This window comes from Schistocerca piceifrons, chromosome X (genome assembly GCF_021461385.2).
Source record: "Schistocerca piceifrons isolate TAMUIC-IGC-003096 chromosome X, iqSchPice1.1, whole genome shotgun sequence".
NCBI lineage: Eukaryota > Metazoa > Arthropoda > Insecta > Orthoptera > Acrididae > Schistocerca > Schistocerca piceifrons.
This window is the reverse complement of record NC_060149.1, coordinates 124,987,863-125,005,424: the sequence shown is the minus strand read 5'-3', so window position 1 is coordinate 125,005,424 and position 17,562 is coordinate 124,987,863. Positions and strand designations below refer to the sequence as shown.

Here is a 17,562-nt window from a genome sequence, read left to right as displayed (position 1 = left end):
TTTTTCCAGTTGCTTGGGACTTCATGATGGGCGAGAGATTCATGATAAATGAGCTAAGTAAGGAGCCAATATTGTAGAGTACCTTTGTAAAACTGTATTGGGATTCCACCAGGATCTGGCAACTTATTTGCTTTCAACTCTTTCAGTTATTCTCTACACCAGTGGAGCATCCTCCATATGGGAGTCTTTGCGATGGTCAAACAACAGTATCTTTGTATGATATTCCTGCATGGATGATTTCTTAAATGAGAAATTTAAAACTTTGGCTTTACCTTTGCTATATTTTACTGCTACATCAAACTGATCAACAGCTGAATGGATAGAAGCCTTAAATGCACTTAGCAATTTTACGTACAACCAGAATTTCCTCAGGTTCTCGGCATGATCTATTACTAAGGTATGATCATGGTAGCTGTTGTAAGCTATGCACATCAATCTTTTTAGAGACGTGCAAATTTCCATTAACTTTTGCCTGTCATTGTTTGCACATTCTCTTATAAACTAAGAGTGCAACAGCCTTTGCTTCCTCAGCATTTTTTGAAATTGATTTGTAGTATCTAAAATTTTAGAAATAGCCATAAAGGATAGGAGAGTAAATTTCACAGAAATTCATAACATAATAAGTAAGGCACAGCATGGCTTCAGAAGAGGTCGATCATCAAAGACAGTAATTGCAGACTTCACAGGATATGTAGTCAAGATGTAGGAAAAATAGGAACAAGTCTGTAGCCTATTCCTCGCTCTCTCAAACATTTTTGATTGTGAGTGTCACAGACTTCTATTAGAAAAATTAAACTAGTATGGGATAAGAGGCAGAGCAATAAATATTATTAAGCCATGTGTGATTTCAACATTCAAAGAGGTAAAACACGATGTACTGCAAGGTTCAGTATTGAGACAATAACTATTTGTTCTATACGTAAATGACATGCCAGAAGATATAAATGAAACAGTGATCATGTATGCTGATGACACATCTCTATTAGTCAACAGCAAATTAGCAAATGACCTAAAAATGATGACATGTTTAGAGACAGAGAGGGCATACAAATATTTTGGTGGTGCAACCTTTTTGTAAACGGAATTAAAGCAACTTTAATGCAAATACAAGAAAACAGGCAATCAAACTACACAATTTGGTATCAAGCTTAGGGACTTAGTTATTTCGGAAGTTCATTACAGCAAGTTTCTGGCCTTAATGATGGACAGTTTCACATCATGGGGGACTCAAATAGATAAAATTTGTTCAAAAATTATCAAAACTTATTTCTCCTGAGAAAAATGTCACAAACTGTCAGCAATGATATGCAACTAAATGTGTAATATGGTATTTATCCACATATCTCATAATTAATATCCCAGTCCAGCTAATATACTCATACGTAGAGTACCTTAACTGCAAAAGAAAGCTATTGGGTGCATTGGAAATTTATCACTAAGACAGTTCTGCAGAAATAGATTTAAGGAATTCCTAATACCGACAATGCCTGCACTGTACACACATGAAGCAATTATGCAAATAAAATGTACAGCTTTGCTGAACAAAAATATACAGAACAACAGCACAAGATGTAAAAATTACCACATATATACAATTAAACTTAGCAACAAAGATACTGAAAAAGCTGGATGCATATTTCACAAAGGACTTCCACGCAGCATCAAGAACTTATGAACACTGTTTGCATTCAAACAAAAACTAAAATGTCACCTAGTCTCAGTCTATTGTTACAGCATAAGGTAGTTCTTAGAACCAAGTACCATATACAAAATCCTTAAATAAGAGATTCTGCCACAAATTCCATATAAAACCATGTAAAGATCTTGTGCTGGCAACTGTATGTATGCACAACTGTAGATTATATATTTTTTAACTGTGACCAAAACTATTGTTGTGTGTGTATTTGGTGTTTGCAAAGATATATTTTCTAACTGTGTGTGAAACTGTGTGTGTGTGTGTGTGTGTGTGTGTGTGTGTGTGTGAGGGGGGGGGGGGGGGGGTGCACATGCATATATATGGTGCTGATGACTCCAGTATCACTACCGTCAAATGGGGAAACTTTGTGCAATATTTTAAATTTAAATGTGACATCAAAACATATGTAAATATTTTCCCCAAACTGAATGTGGTATTTTATGGGATAGCCATCTAGCTACTGAACGATATACCCAACTTTATTTAAAAGCATACACGTCAAGGGAAATAATTTTTTTCTCACCTATCAAAATTAATCCATGGTTGGGGTAGTTTTGACTGTTGCCACAGGATTAATGAAAAGTGTAAATAGACCATCATCATCATCATCATCATATGTAAACACAAATTTGTATTTCAAAAAATATTTTAATCATCCACAATGAAGCTATAGCACAGTTATCATTTGTGGTAAACATATTATACATACATGTTGATCTAAATTTGAACTTAATGCAATATGACCTGGCAGTAACCGCCCTAAACAATTCAATTTAGAGAAAAGTCTTCAAGTCCTTTTTTTGAGATACATAAACCCCACTTCAAAACATCTGGTTTACTACGTAATAAAGCTATTTGCTTACATGATATTAAACTTTCATCCAACATTTCTGACCACACAAACTTATTTTTCTGTTTTCTTTGAAACCTAACAAGAAATTCTGAGCCATTTATCTCTTGAATTTCACGCACAAAGTACATGTGTGCATTGTGTGTTGTTGGCACACAAATAATCACCAAGTCATTGATTTTTACACTTGGTTGAGCCATTCTTGAATTCCCCAGAATTTCAGCAGCATGTTCAGACAATTTTCCCACATCATCAGCAGCTGCAAAAAAAATAAATAAATAAATAAATAAATAAATAAATAAAATAAAATTAGTATATATTATACAGTCATACATGAATTTAACTGTATTTAATTAATAAAAATCTGCAACATTGTCCTCACTGGACGAGGAATTTGGATCGTCTACAAGGTCCTTCATGCACAAACTCTTTCCTGCTGTGACATTTACTTTGGAATGGTCTCTGCGAGGTTGGGTGTTTCCCTCATGTCTCATGGATTTCAAAATATCTATCAATGCATTGGAAACCATAGGTTTAATTTCATCCAAGTCAGAGTTGTTTTGTACAGGTAGGCGGCTTAGTACCTGCTTTGGATTAAAAGGCCAGATAGAGATAGTACATTTTCTGAATCCTTAAAGAAGATTCTAGCTTACAGTTTCACATTCTTGTGAGCCTTTGATATTATCATACAGGGTTGTTAATAATATCAGGAAACTATCTTTTGACAAAATTTGTGATCTCCTTTTTTAAGCATTTTTCCAGTCATCCAAACCGTGTCTCCAATATTTCTTTAACCTCAGTCGGTGTCGTGAATGTTTTATGAAGTAAACTGTGTCGTGGGGTATTTACATACCCCAGACTCATCGAATTTTCTAGACAGGCATCTAAACATAAATATAAAGTAATGAATACAGGCTGTTCCCATTGATATTTATTCTTTATTGCCATTAAAACAGCTTTGCAAAATCAAAACATAACAATGGCCTTTTTAAAAATTAATACCTCCTTAGCTCACCAGCTTTAAATTGCAAAGTATCTGTTAATTATTGAAAAAAATTTAAAACATGATTTTGGAAATTAAGAGCAGTTCAGTTATGTGCATTAGTGTTCAAAATATCAAACAAAACAAAGATTAATCAGGTAAGGTTTAATTTAATGTAATTCTACAAACCCTAAACTTGAGCAAATTTTCATTCATTCATACGCTCGAAACAGATCGAGTGCCTACAGGATGCAAAAATATGTCATTTGCAGTTTATACAGACCACTTCAGTCTTCTTATCCAATGATTGAGGACACAGGAAACACCTCTACTGTTTCACTGGACCAACATTTTGCACTGAAGAAGGCAATGGCTTATTGAGAATATGTACAATAGAACCTCTGAGTTCTCTAGGTAGTCTTGAATTGAGTAACCTGTCATTTAGGTACATCTCACACAGTTGCTTTGAAAGGTCCTTTAAGAAATCAAATCTTGAGGGGGGTTTATTGTCCCTGAAGGCTGAATAAAGTACATGTGAATTTACACCAGCAATGTTAAGAATTCCAAAGAACATTGCCATTGGCCAATGACAGGTGCACCAGCTAGTTGAAAAGGTCATACATTTTTTATCTAATCTTTGCTTCATTATAAAAAAGTATTATTTAAGGTTTGCCTGTCTCATTGCCCATGCTTTTATAGTGATGCATAGATGAAATTAATACCATTGCTTTATTTTTCTTGGGCAGATATGAAACCAGGGTCTTGTCTTTAGTAAACCCATATTCGTTTCAATGACATTGTGCAGCGAAATATATCATGACCGGTACCATTGGTAGCAAAGAGAAATTCAAGATTGTCTTTATTGGATTTGAAAATTGCAGTATAGTACAGTAATCCAATAAAGGCCTTCATTTCTATCAGTGAAACATCTTTCATTCTGTCTGGTTTCATCCGCATATCTACTTCTACGAGATGCATTCAAGTTCTAAGGCCTCTGATTTTTTTTCTAATTAACTACTCGTCCAAAATCGATGAAACTGGCGTTACTTCTCGACGTAATCGCCCTGCAGACGTACACATTTTTCAAAATGCTGACGCCATGATTCCATGGCAGCGGCGAAGGTTTCTTTAGGAGTCTGTTTTGACCACTGGGAAAATCGCTGAGGCAATAGTGGCATGGCTGGTGAATGTGCGGCCACGGAGAGTGTCTTTCATTGTTGGAAAAAGCCAAAAGTCACTAGGAGCCAGGTCAGGTGAGTAGGGAGCATGAGGAATCACTTCAAAGTTGTTATCACGAAGAAACTGTTGTGTAACGTTAGCTCGATGTGCGGGTGCGTTGTCTTTGTGAAACAGCACACACGCAGCCCTTCCCGGACGTTTTTGTTGCAGTGCAGGAAGGAATTTGTTCTTCAAAACATTTTCGTAGGATGCACCTGTGACCGTAGTGCCCTTTGGAACGCAATGGGGTAAGGATTACGCCCTCGCTGTCCCAGAACATGGACACCATCATTTTTTCAGCACTGGCGGTTACCCGAAATTTTTTTGGTGACGGTGAATCTGTGTGCTTCCATTGAGCTGACTGGCGCTTTGTTTCTGGATTGAAAAATGGTATCCATGTCTCATCCATTCTCACAACCGACGAAAAGAAAGTCCCATTCATGCTGTCATTGCGCGTCAACATTGCTTGGCAACATGCCACACGGGCAGCCATGTGGTCATCCGTCAGCATTCGTGGCACCCACCTGGATGACACTTTTTGCATTTTCAGGTCATCATGCAGGATTGTGTGCACAGAACCCACAGAAATGCCAACTCTGGAGGCGATCTGTTCAACAGTCATTCGGCGATCCCCCAAAACAATTCTCTCCACTTTCTCGATCATGTCGTCATACCGGCTTGTGCAAGCCCGAGGTTGTTTCGGTTTGTTGTCACACAATGTTCTGCCTTCATTAAACTGTCACACCCACGAACGCACTTTCGACACATCCATAACTCCATCACCACATGTCTCCTTCAACTGTCGATGAATTTCAATTGGTTTCACACCACGCAAATTCAGAAAACGAATGATTGCACGCTGTTCAAGTAAGGAAAACGTCGCCATTTTAAGTATTCAAAACAGTTCTCATTCTCGCCGCTGGCGGTAAAATTCCATCTGCCGTACGGTGCTGCCATCTCTGGAACATATTGACAATGAACGCAGCCTCATTTTAAAACAATGCGCATGTTTCTATCTCTTTCCAGTCCGGAGAAAAAAAATCGGAGGCCTTAGAACTTGAATGCACCTCGTATATTGTTTGATTTTCTCATTTGTGTGTGTTACAACTTCAGTTAGCATTTCCTCTGAAAAAAGGCATGCCCATACCTGTAGTGGTGTATAAGAATGGCCAAGACGTTGCGCATTCCCTTTGAGTCCAGGAAGATGTACTATAATATTGTGAGCAGGCGTTTGAACATTTCTCTTAGGTTCCACTGTTGACCACTTATAGCGGCTGCATCCATAGAAAGTGTTCTGTTTTGTTTCTTCTCTAACTCGTTCACACTCATCACTTTCTGATATATCCAGCTCTGATTCAATATCGTGTTCACCGTTGCATTCAGGATCACTTTTGTTGGCAGTTTCAGCGCCACTTTATTCAATATCTTCCACCTCATGTAACCACTGAGTGAGATAACAGTCTGAAAATCAGGGATCAGAAACACCCACTCTGGCCTTGTTAGCCATGCTGAGTGATATTTCTGTATGAAATGCAAAATATAAAGTGTTTAAAATTACTGAGTTCATAACATAATTTTCTCTAGTTCTTGTGTTGTGGTCACGAAAATCTCTGTTTAATGGTGCTATACAATTTACCATTAAAAAAAGTTTTGTCTCATGTATGTACACGCTTGGCACAGTTAATTCCTATTGCAATAGTTGTGCTGTACATCTGTTGGCTTTCTTTTGAAGTTTTAAAATTATCCAAATGTGTAGATTTGCTGCTTCCCCCATATTGCTATACAGTAAAATGTGTCTGGGTAGATAAGTTTGTAGTACATTTTTAACAAGTTTTCAGTGTCCATCATACAGCTCATTCTCTTCATTAAGAATATATTTTACTTATTTCTGATGCGATCTTACCAAAGTGATTTTCCATGTCATAAATTTATCTCTATTCCTAGAAAACTATTACAGTCCACTTCTTCTAAGTCTGCATCCCCAATGCTCAGAGGAAACTCCTCTGAGCTGTTAGTCCTGTGTCTTTCAAATTTTGTACACATTGTTTTATTCCTGTTGATTGATAAATTATTTTCTTTAAAATACCCTTCTGCCATATGCGTAGTCTCACTGGCTCTCTTTTCCAAATCCTTCACTGAGTCACTACATACTAGTAAAGTTGGGTCATCAGAATACATAATTACTTTTTCATTTTCTGCGGTGGTCATGCGATTTATACACAGGGTGTCCATAATTAAAGTTCTAGTTTCAGAACATATTAGAAAGGGAATCACTGCTCAGAATAATATCAAATCTGAACAGTATATTATTGATGCAGTGGTTAACGTCATGGGGGAAAAAATAACAGAAGTTTTTAACAATAGCTGGTGCTGTAAGTGTCGTAACATAAATAAGGTCAGCTAAAAATAACAGATAAATTGCGATACAATGGCTATGATTTAAACTGTAAATTACACCATCTTTATTTTTCAATATCCATGACTGCACAATTTTGACAGTCAACAGCTGTTAACGTAGTTACATAAGCCCATCCACTATGGCAAAGTCGCACCCTATCGCATGGAAAAAATTGGTTTTTAACTGTCCTGACACCAAAAACTGCATAAAAATCAAAATGACATCAGTTTCTAATTGTTGTGAGACTGGCACAAAACATGTTCAACATGCTATCCACTGTTTTCTGCCATAAGTTGATATTAAGAAACAGCATCTTCCAGAGTGTCTTGGGGGTCACATTCAGAATGCGTTGCACAATGTGTGCCTTCAATTCAGCTACATTCATAACTGGAGCACTGGACACATCATCTTTCAGATGATCCCACAACCAGAGTCACATAGATTAAGGTCAGGTGACCTGGACAACCAGGCTGTAAGGAAATGACGGCTCATAATTCCAGCATTTCTGAAATGCCTCTGCTGCAACCACTTCACTGGCTGTGCAAGGCATGATGTTCATGCAGAAATTTCTGTAGCCCATATTCTACAATTCTGTGTATTGACATGTCCTTGGAGATGGAAATGTGCTTCATCTATCCACAGAATGTTCCAAGGCCATTCACTGTCCACTATCATGTGAGCAAGAAAATCCAGAGTGAACATTTGTCTTGCTGGCACGTCAGCAAGAAGCAGCTCCTCACAGGGGTGATTTCGTGTGAATAGCAACGCAGGATGTTTTGCAGGATTTTACGCGCCTTGCTCACAGGCATGTCCAATGTTCAGTCAATCCCCCCTGCACTATATGTTTGCACACCACCACTTGGGCCCTTCTACAGTGCTGAGGCCACATCTTCCAGATACATGGGATCAACTGCTTTCCTCCCTCTGTCACATTGCACTACAAAAGAAGCTATTTTTTTTATTTTTGTTATCATTTTCTCCAGACCCTTAGCAGACAGCAGACCAGTGCCTTTTCTCATACCCTTGAGTGTATGGAACTTCTGCAGGGCTACTGGTGCACAGTCACTGTTCTTGTAAGAGGGCTTTAACAGCAGCATCCTTCATGGAGGCAGTACTGTTAGACATCTTGGATGTAAACTGAGGAACAGACATGTGCCACCCCTCTGTTGGTGTGTATATTCTGATGCTTAAAGCACCACCTATTGGTTAAATTTTTGTCCCCCCCCCCCCCCCCCCCATGTCAATAATATTCTGTTCAAGTTTTATGTCAGTTTAAGCAGCGGGTCTCTTCCTACAGTGCTTTGAAACTGGAATTTTAATCATGGACACCCTGTACAAGATAAAAAGCAGATGTCCCTGTACTGAACTCTGTGCTACTCCATATTGTAACTGCAGAAAATCAGAGTAGACATTTTTCTCTGTATTTCTGGATTTGTATTTTATTTCAACACACTGTTGCCTAATATAATTGCGTAGGCTTCCACGGCCAGAGTCAGTCGACATAAAAGTTTTCTGGGTTTGGTACCACGTCATAATCTAAAAACTACTGCTGCTATAGAAAAACCAACGATGGTTTTTTTATAGCTGCAGTAGTTTTTACATTATGACACGGTACCAGACCTAGAAAACTTTTATGTCAACACTGTTGCCTGTTTTCAAGAAAGGTTTTTATTATGTCTGCAGCTTTTCCTCTTCTGCCATAAAAGTCCAGTTGTTTAGAAGAATTTAAAGGCAAACACAACAAAAAGCTTTCAAAGGGTCAAAGTACTCACTAAATACTTTTACTATCTACAGTGTGTCGTGCAAAGTACATACATGAGTAGCGTATGTAGTTGTTACAACTGTATCACGTCAGATTTGACCAGAGAAGTCTTTAAAATGTGCTATCTAAAAACCCATGTTCTATTTCCAGTTGACATCTCTGTCATAGCACATCATCTGCACAATAAGTATATTTTCAGGACTTCACAAAATGCTTTCCCCACTACCTGCACTCCTGCCACTGAAGGTCCCCTCCCCTCCTCCATACACCCAGTAGGTGGGCTCATTTTATGTGTTTTTAGCATGCTGTGGTGGCTGTGCTGGCTATTGGGTGACTTTCCATGTCACCAACCAATAAGAATTCACTAGACAGAAATGGGTGAAGTTTCCTCAATTACGACAGAGCATTCTCTTTGAGACTCTGTGTGTGAATTTAAAAGGTTGACAGCTGATATTGTTGCTGAATACAGTACATCAGAAATACATGCAAAAAGATGAGACTGAGTTATAAGTGGCACAAGAAAAGGTGGTGGCTGGACCCTTTCATCATGTATTGGTTTGGTGAACAACACTTTCCATTACCGCTGCAATCTGGCAATAGTTTTACCATAATTTTGCTGTAAAGCCAAATGTTGCAAATTGTGTTAGCAACACCAATTGTGGATTATGTCAGCATTTCACCTCTCGTGTCTCCCCTCTCCAAAATGGGCTAAAATATTTCCTTAATTCTGCCACCACTCATAGAGCAAACCATCTGTATTTTGAGCCACTTATAACTTTTTTAGTCACATCAGATGTCAATAGGAAGGAAACGGGACAAAGTCAAGTGAGACATTGAGTAAGAACTTAGAATTGAGGTAAATCTTACTAGGAAGAAATGTAAAATTGGGGAACTTTTGGCATTAATCATGGATTTTTCACAGGAGGTACGAATTTATGGTGCTGAATCACGAAAAACGTAAAATCGAAGAATGTAAAATCAAAGTTTCACTGTATTGCAGTTGTTGTGGATCTGTCACTTTTTCTCCTTTCCTTGTCAATATTATACTTGGATCTTTTAAACAAGTGACTCTTTTCTGTTCTCATTTATATAATTACAGACCATTTTAGAGATCTGCCTGGAAAGCTTGAAGAGTCACATTTTAGAGGTATTATACGTTTGTATTTAAAGTTTTTGGCGGCTAGCCTTTGTTTCTCTTACCATCCTAGTGTGTGCTTTCTTCTTCCACCTGTAAGCCTCATGGCTGTCGTGTCATTTATCTTTCTGGTAATTTTCACTTAACTCAGTCAGTTCATCCCTTGCTTTTTTAATTTCTGTGGTGTACCATTTTCTGTTTGTTTACCCATAATAGTTCTGTATTTTTTAGGTCAACATATTTCTGTGTAGTGTCTAAATACACCACAGAAAGATTCCCAGCTCCTTTCTACATTGGCCTCTATGTACACATCATCCCATTTTCTGCTTTTGGTAAAATTTCTAGTCCACTACATTCAGCCACTATGTAGTCCTCACAGTTCAGTTGTTTGTCCAAAATGGTCTGCAACAATAGAATTCAAAACCTGAACTTTTTGTCTGTGTGTAGGTATATTTGATGAACATGGTCTATTAAAGTGCTTGATGTTTCTGTATATCTTGTTGGATTTTTTACACAAAACTGGAGATTTTATGTCATAATGTTATGAAAACTTCTTGCATAGCCACTGATTTTCAGCATACGGTATTTATATTTAAGTCATCTACTATCATTATAAAAAATGTATTTTTTCATGATTTTATGAAGTAGCATATTAACTTGCAATAAAAAGTTTTAATGCTTGAGCTAGGTGAACAATATATTCCTATTAAAAGCCATTTTTCCTCCATGAACTTTTTTGTACTGCTGCAGCTTCAAATCAAAAATCTGTGCAATTTGAAATCTTTTGTGGATTGCAGTCCTCTTCTTTGCTGTCTACATATATTGCTACTCCTCACTTTTATGCTCAGTTTTGGAATAATATGCTACATTTTTGCATCCCATTACATTGAAAACCTTTAATTCACTCTGCTTTAAACCATGCTCTGTCATTATGAAAATAATGCTTACTTAAGCAGCTAATAAGACTTCTAATATTCTGATTTGTTAGAGGCACACTGGACTTTTGATGCAGTATTTTTAAACTGATTTTTTAAAATCTATTGCTCTCCATACTATATCGCATTTTCCCTACCTCTGGGTACCAAAATGTTTGGTCCATTTGCGTGGACTTTTTGTTCCTGGTACTTATTCCCATAGATCCATGAGCTGCTCCAGCAGCTGTCACAAGATCTACAGTTGATGTTTGCACTGCTGTTGCTGTTGATGCTGGAAATACTACCGATCCTGTGATTGATAGCTAATCTTTGCAGACAATGTTCCCTCTTCTTTTGCAGATGATGCCCTCTGTGATGGTAAGATCACAAGTTCAATAGATGAGGTAATTTTAGATGAATCTTGTATATCCACTTGTTGGGCTGCTGGTGAACAAGTTTCTCTTTCACATTATCAGCATAAGAATGTGTTTTAGTCTGTTCTTCTTATTCCATATTCAAAAAAATTTGAGGATTGGTTCTCTTATTTAAATTACTGATGTGTTCTCTTATTTTCTGGCACAAAAATATTTTACCTGTGTTGTTTAAGTGCATGCCATGTTCCATGGTTCTTTCATAGGCATGCAATTCATGAAAAGATGCATTCGAAAACACTTAAGACATTTTATTTAGTTTCCCATTCGTGTTTCTGATTTCTTTGTTAAGACACAAAGTAGGAATTAAATCATAGGTTGTGCGTATACTGGAGAAGATGACATTTACATTGGTAGCCTGTTGAGGGCTTTCACTGTTGCTCTGGCAGCCTGCTTTGCACTGTTATTATACATATCATTAGATTCTCCAATTAAGATAATGACGTAATTTTCCATTAGCAACTAGGATAGTTTTTTTGCAGTCTTTTATTACCTCATACGTGGGGGCACCTGGTTTTATGAAGGATGTTACAATGAACTTCATTTCACATAGTTTCTGCAAAAGGGAAACCAACAACAACATGGTTTCCCATAGCTTCTACAAAAGGTAAACCAACAGCAACATGGTGCACCAAAGCTGTCTCCTCTTCATTTCAAAATACAGTGGGCTTGTCAAACTATTTTTCATGTCCCAGTTGTGAAGCCTATTAATTAATGTTCCTCTGGCTATATAATATTTTTTTAGAAGCTGCAGTTATCATTATGGTACCATTTTTAATTTAATGCTAATTGGATATTTTCTGGAGTAGCATTGTTATAGCTTCTTGTTGAAGGTAATCTTTTATGATTTCTTGGCATATTCTCTTCACATTCCTACTCCCTGAGAGCACAAAATACAGTATTTCACATAACTAAACCTACCTGTTGCGGTATAAGCCTTCAGTAGCTGCACAGTTTCATTGGATTGCCACCTAAAATGCTGATGTAGGATCTGTTATTAAAATGAGTAGCTAGAAGCCTCCTTTTAAGTTCAAAATCGGAAGTTCATCAATCTTTCATTGAATCCTTAAGATCATACTGGTAATGACCACATCTGTTATGGTCTCTAATAATGTTTACGCATAGGTAGTTAGTACAGACATATGAGGAGCTTAATAGTTCTTACTTTGTCAAAAAGCAAAATTGCACACAGTACAGATGATGTGATCACTCACTGCTTCACATGCAGTTAAGTAGAAAAGTCACAGAACTGTTACCATAGTTGCAAATATTATTCGACTTAATGGTAACACATACATTTTGATGTATGCTGTTCACAACTATAAAATATGTTCTCTTAGGCTGAATTAAACAAACGGAAAGACAACACAAACAGTTCCCAAGGCTGGGCTAAAATGCAGACTAGCTAGCCTGAAGCTATGCTGGACAAAGACTAAAAGCCGAATGCCCAAAATGACAGCAGGATGAGCAGGAGAGCTCCAGGATATTGTTCAGCTTCTTTAATTTATGATAGATTATAAATTCTATACTTGAGAACATTTGTCTTTTATTGACTATTGACTTTGTCATTATATTTCATTTTCATATTATTTTTCATGATCAGCATCTAAGTACTAATTTGTGCTTACACTGTTGAGAATCCCGGGTTTATGACCATGGGATTCATCATGTATACTGAAATTTAGATACTGAAAATTTACGAATTTTTATTACGGACTCTTGTTCATTAATATTGGTGTCAACTGATTCAGAAAGATCAGGCCATCAGAAGCATATCAGCAGATACCTGAAATTTTGGCTATAATTGGCACTGAAAATTTGGACATGGAGAAATCTTTAGTTAACAAGATCTTTTTAACTGGTTACATTTGGGCTAATGTAAATACAGTATGAAAAGAGGAAAAACAGCTCCTTAATTTTAAGGTGGTCTTTCTATCCAAATTTACCTATTAGCTCATAAGATTTTCCCTATGGCTAGACATAAGAATTTTTATAAATGCAATAATTTTGATGGCCATCATTTCTGATGAAACTAATTGGCTCACTGCAACCAGAACAAAAAACTAAACAATAAAATAATAAAGTTTAGTGCAGTGAATTCGTTTCAATACTTTTGACAGTTTGCATAATGTATGCTTCATTTAGGAACTTTAACATCCAAATTTTTAAAAGTGAGTTAGCACAAATGTTATATAGACCTTGATACCTGAAATAAGACTGCACAAAGAGTAGAATGATGGTAGACAACTCGCTTTGTCACAGGTGCTATAAAATACAAGAAATGCCAATGAAATGGTTCTTTTTGTGTAGAGGGGATACTTTGACTACTAGTCAAAGTGTTGCCACGAACCTAATGAACATGCAGTCCTCAAGAAAATGTACGTTTTTACATTTTACATGTCAGTTATTATACTAGGAGCAATCAAAAAGTTTCCATTTGAGGGCCATACAGTCCAGAATCGATATGCCAACCAGGCAAAATTGCCATGACCCTCAAAGCAATCACCCCACCAGCGAACCAGTTTGAAGATACATGTTTGGTAAAATACCATATCCTGCTGCCTGAAGTAGTTCATAACTGCCTGCTGCACATCGTCATGTGACAGAAATAGTCAAAACTTCAAGGTCGTTTTTCAGGGACCAAAGCCCTGATAATAACATGGGGAGAGATGGGGACTATAGGGTGGCTGCTTGACTGTTGCCCACTTGCAATGGATGAGGCTGGCCTTCCAGTCTGACCAGTGTCTTGCGTCAAATTGCAGCCAGCACGTAATTTTGTGCACAATTCCACAATGAAGGTTTTTGATAGACATGCTGCCCCCATACAAATTATTCATTCTCTGATGGATGTCTACCAGCATTTCTCCTTCAGCAGCCAAGAAAAGAATAACACTATGTTGGTCCTGTTTGGATGCATTTTGTAATAATGTCTCCATAGTTCATGTTTCCCCATTTACTGCATGCAAGTCAGAAAGACATGAATGCCACACTGATTCCTTCCTACATGTCAGTGCTTATATACCCACACTGGAGTTGCCCTACATTGCATATACACAGCAGCAATGCCCTCATAAAGAAACTTGCTGATCAACTCTTATATAAAAATTATTATTAGTTATATTACTACTACAGCAACCCAGGGTAAGCAGGACCACTGTGGTGTAGAGGTGGTGGAATGATGAGTTGTGGAGGTGATGGTGCTGGCCAAGGATGGCCAGGAAAACTCTGCTGCGAGATAAAATAGATTTTGTTCATTTTGGGTTACAATTCCGGTATGTTGTGACATCCCTGGATTCTCCCTCTGGAGACACGTGGTCCACCGGGATGCTGATGACATCAGAAGCCTGCAGCAGTGGGTGGCCATTTGACATCCACATCCTGCTTTGCTGACACTGTTTACCTCACTCAGCAGTGCACACCTGAGCCAATTGTATGTGACCCTGAGTGCACAATGCCAGTGCCACATACGTCCACTAAATTCCCAAAGGCAGTCACAGCTGCTGGGTTACAAGCTCACTCTGGTCAGAAGGTATGGCGGCAATACTCTTTTAACTGCAAACTGCTGCCCCCCAAGGCAGAATTTTGGTGCTGCTGTGGCACATGGGGGATGGCTCCCAACTATGAAATGTAAGGCTGTAGGATGGACTTCAAATCATACACTGAACTGGTGCAGCTGGCTGCTGAGACCACCTTCAGCTGCTCGCTGGCCCATAGTGTATTGGAAACTGACATGGACCTGATGTCTTGGACAATATTGCAGTGCCTGTGTTATTCTGATTACAACGCAAAGTTCCTTTGGACATGCATGGATGTCCAAAGGAACAGGCACTGTGGTGACCACAGCTGTTATGAAACATATCAAATGAATTTGCAATTGCGAATAAGGACTTCCATTGGCTGTAGAATGGAATGAGGACAATGAAAATTTGTTCCAGACCAGGATTTGAACCTGGATTTCCCACTTATCATGAGCAGTCACCTTACCATTTGGCTATCCGTCCACGACTCATGGCCAGACCCAAACTTCCACATGTTGTCAACCATGCGTCTACAATCTGTACTCGTACATCCATTACGTATATTCCCATGCAGGTCAAACATTGTACTTGAAAGTTGCTTGTCCAGGACTGGCAGATAAAGACAATATTGCTGTTCCTGTGTTATTCTGATTACAGTGCAAAGTTCCTTTGGACATGCAAAGGAACTTGGGCCAACAGGCACTGCAATATCGTCTTTATCTGCCCATAGTGGGCAAGTGACTTTCAAGTACAACGTCTGACCTTTACAGGAATATATATGATGGATGTACAAGTACAGGTCGAAGACATGTGGTTGACGAATCTGGGTTTGAGTCCTGGTCCGGCACAAATTTTCATTGTCATAATTTCAGTCTACAGCTGATTGCAGTCCTTATTCACAATTGCGAATTCATCTGATGTGATGTCTTGGAGGCTGCTAACAAATTGCGCTATATATTAACACCTCTGTGTCCCAATCGTGCGGAAATATACTGCAGGCCAGCCTATTATTGCCTGGCCTTTCTGCGATTTCACTATGATTGCGTGGCTTTACCTGGCCACCTTGCAGTGTATGTGCAGGCTCACTTGTGAAATTACATACAGGTGCCTCCAAGCCTGCCTGCTTGCCCTGCACATGGTTGCAACGAAACTGCTTTAATTCAGTAATGCCCAAAATTACAGCATTACATACCTCCTCTCTTTGAGAAGACCGGGACCCCAGGTCTGAACCTATGGTTAGACTGCAACAGAAGACTTCACCACAATGTTATGACATAGGTTATTTTACAGTTTTTCCTCTTACATCCAGCAACAAAGCACTGAAAGTGGTGCACATTCTTCCTATAATTCTCAGCCCACTGGCTTCACTGGTCCTTATGCTGCTACATAAAACCTCCAGACCCATTTAAGCAACCTCTTAACCATTAACCCTTCCAAAACATTAAACAAATAGTTACATGAATATCCCCTTGTCACACCCTAGTGGCACTTCATAAGGTAAGCAACAATGCTTGTTTTAACACTATGCAAGGTTGCTTGCCCTTTGAATCACAACTAATTACATCCTGTAACATAACTCTCTTATTAATATATCTAGCTTTTGCACTCATCATACCTTCTCATTTACAAATGGTTAACCAGTCCAGTAGTATTGCATGTACTGGAGGATCACATAGGAAAGTGGCCCTTTGCCTGAGGTAGAGGAAGTGTGCACAAAACGGATTGAACACTAACACGTTGCTTGTGGTTTTGATGCTTATGGTTTTGCTCATGTGTCACTACCCCTGATATTGCTGAACATATGAAAGCATTTGTTCTACTGAAACATGCCACTCTTACATGTCTATTAGCTGGTTTAAGGACAGGATTAAGTTAGCATCCAATGTCTCATTCAGGTAGGTCAAACTTTCCCTGGAAGCATTGCTAGTGGCTTCTCCAGCACAATTTTCGGTGTGTAATCTTCCACTTTTCCCCCATGTAACAGAGGCTGATAGCTAAAACACTGGCCGCGTTATGTCACAGACTGTCCCATTAATAAGTATTCCACTCCTGTGCAGAGCCAAATGTTCAGCTCCCATGAGCTTACCTCGCTCTTAGTAGTTTATACTACCACTTCGGTACTGTTTGCAGAAAACATCCAGTATGAACCTGCTTGCTGAAAATAGGGTCATGGCTTCAGTATATCACTTGAACAATCCTGATCTGCTTTATCTAAGTAAAACTGCATCTTGCACATGCTGGTACTTGTAAGCACCACCCAGATTGGGAAAATAGTAACGCTCTCCCTCTGACAATGTTTCAGTTTAGTTAGCAACATCACTGCATAACTATCACCATCTTCCATGATCAGCATAACCTCCTGTGTTCTTACTTGGCTGAATCTAATCAAAGTTCAGAGTCAGCTAAAGTGCCCAAAGATTGCTTGTGAGTACCACATCCTCTTGCCTTGTAAAAAGTAATCTGGTTTCCTATGGCAGTACCTGCAACACCTCCACCATGCTCCCTGCAAAGAGGTGCAACACTGCTAAGGTGAGGACTCCACTCATCTTTTACTTTAACCTATGGCAATTTGGGAACAGGGAACTCCCATCATACCCCTCCAACCTGCAAGAGGTCTGCTGTTGTACAGACATACAAAGGTAAACTCAACCCTTGAAT

General features: G+C 38.5%; 1 long non-coding RNA gene across 1 annotated transcript in view; it reads right to left on the bottom strand.

Moving 5' to 3' along the window:
• Positions 1-2,347: 2,347 nt before the first annotated feature.
• The window catches only part of LOC124721258, a 57,971-nt gene continuing 42,756 nt past the window's right edge, over positions 2,348-17,562 (bottom strand). The window contains exon 5 of the long non-coding RNA XR_007006306.1: positions 2,348-2,805. This is a non-coding gene — a long non-coding RNA (uncharacterized LOC124721258). The remainder of the gene's footprint in view (positions 2,806-17,562) is intronic.